The sequence below is a fragment of the Neovison vison genome, chromosome 2 (assembly GCF_020171115.1).
Source record: "Neovison vison isolate M4711 chromosome 2, ASM_NN_V1, whole genome shotgun sequence".
NCBI lineage: Eukaryota > Metazoa > Chordata > Mammalia > Carnivora > Mustelidae > Neogale > Neogale vison.
Genome location: NC_058092.1, coordinates 121928407 through 121930719, shown reverse-complemented (window position 1 = coordinate 121930719; position 2313 = coordinate 121928407). Strand labels below are relative to the sequence as shown.

Genomic DNA, 2313 nt, shown 5'->3' with positions numbered 1-2313 from the left:
TGGAGACTGCAAACATGGTTGTAGCTCTTACAAGAGCTGTTACAGCTCTTCTATTCACCGTTGACTCCCCTGCTCTCCGCCGACTTCCACCGCTCTCCGCACCGCTTCACCGCTCTCCGCCGACTTCACCGCTCCTGTAGCAGCCGCTGCTCTCCTGCAGCAGCCCCCCCCTTGACAGCCTGGCAGAGCAACCTTTATGGGGGTGGTTAAGCCCCGCCCCTACACAGGTGGCCAATTGAATTCCAATTTTCCCAGTGGATATACATAAGGCTTACTGATTGGATGTCTCCACGCAGTCTGCCCCACCCTTACATTCAGGGTCCACAAGCAAGTTCCTCTGGGAGGGGCAGACCCTTACATTCCCCCCTTTTCTTTGGAGATTAGTCAAATCCTTGACTTTTCAGATGGTTCTACCTTATATTGAACATATAAGACTAACATTTTATCGCCCCAATTTTCTTTAGTATAGCAACAATACACTCACAGTTTCTTTAGCTTTAGTTTCAGTCTATGGTCAGCAGGGTCTTTTGGCTGCATTTCCCATTTCTGGAGGGCATCCTTACTCTCAGCTCGTTTGACATGACCCGCATGAACCCAGGCCCTGATGCCTTCCACTTTTACTGCCGTGGGGGTGGTTAGGATAACAGTAAATGGTCCCTTCCAATGAGGCTCCAAATTCCCCACTTGATAGCGACGTATCCAAACCAAGTCCCCGGGTTGGTAAGGATGTGGTTCCACCGTCTCTGTTCCAGTATAGGCAGTTTGGATCCCTTCTTTTTAAGACAGACTGTAATGCCTGCAGTGACTGGGGTATAGACTGATCAGTCATTTCTGCTAGGGCAACCTCCTGTAACCTAGGACAGAGCTCCCAAACATTATTTTAAATGGGGTCACCTTGTTTATTACATCGTGCCCTGAGAGTAAAAGGAAGGAGATTTTCTATCCACCGCCAGCCTCCAGAATTAACTTTGTCAAGGTCTTTTCGAGAGTCTGGTTCATTCTCCTTGCTCAGAGCTCTGGGGCCAGTAGGCACACTGTAGTTTCCAGTTAGTGCCTGTGGCCTCGGCCATCTGTAGTGCCTTGGTGAATGCAATCAGCTTTGCTTTTCCACCGAGATCCTATGTGGCAGGGCTGACATCCAGAGTCTCTGCCCAGGAGAAACCATTGCAGCCCCCGCATACCTCTTTTCCACTGACCATGTAACTACTCCCTTCTGTGAACAGAGTCATTTCCGCATCCGGGAGGGGAGTGTCTCTGAGATCCGGCCTTATTCCTGTGACTTGGGTTAAGACCTCCCCACAGTCGTGTGGATGGTCAGCTAGCTCTTCTGGCAGCAGTGTGGCTGGATTTAGCACTGCTGGGGGTCGGAAGGCCACTTTTGGTTCATTGAGGAGAAGGGCCTGATACCCCGTTACTTGGGCGTTCGTCATCCATCGGTCTGGTGGAGTCCGGAGAAGGCCCTTAATCGCGTGTGTGGTGGTTATAACAAGATTTTGGCCCAAAGTTAATTTACTCGCATCCTTAACCAGGAGGGCTGTTGCGGCAATTATGCGGAGGCAAGGAGGGAACCCAGCTGCTACTGGGTCTAGTTTCTTGCTAAGATAGACCACTGGCCTTCACCATGCCCTAGAGTCTGAGTCAAAATTTCTTTAGTCAGCCCTGCCTTCACATACAAGTGGAAGGGCTTGGTAACATCTGGGATGACCAATGCTGGGGCACACAGTAAGGCTCTTTGTAATTCCCGAAATGCTCCTTCTGCCTCAGCTGTCCACACTCTACCATAGTGAGTCCTCCCTTAGCCAGTTCGTAGAGAGGTTGTGCCATCTCCGTGAAGGTAGCATCCACAGCCTGCAGTAGCCCACCATCCCAAGAAATTCCCTCTTGGAGATCAAAGCAAAAGCAACCGGTATTCCCTGGCAGTCTTCCATCCAAGTACTAACCAGGCCCGACCCTGCTTAGCTTCCGAGATCAGACGAGATCGGGCGCGTTCAGGGTGGTATGGCTGTAGACAATCATAAGGTTCTTACCCGATATTCTCAGATGAGTGTACGTGACACCCTATATAACATGGAACCATCCTCCCCTTGCTGGAGGAAGCTGAACTTTCTCATACCCTACTGTTACCTTAATTTGTCCAGGCTTGGTTAGCTACCATATCTCTCTCGTTCATAGTTACATTGGCCCCCGGCCTTCTTGGGCTACTGATGCCTTGTGGTCATACCCATTCTGTACAAAGGAGGAGGTAGTGGAGTGTTTCTAAGTGCTTGAAACAGAATGATGTTTCAGACAGATGGACATGTTGTTCAAAGATGC

At 50.2% G+C, this 2313-nt stretch overlaps 1 pseudogene; it reads right to left on the bottom strand.

Moving 5' to 3' along the window:
* Positions 1-1891: 1891 nt before the first annotated feature.
* On the bottom strand, positions 1892-2010 carry LOC122901307 (annotated as a pseudogene).
* Positions 2011-2313: the final 303 nt, after the last annotated feature.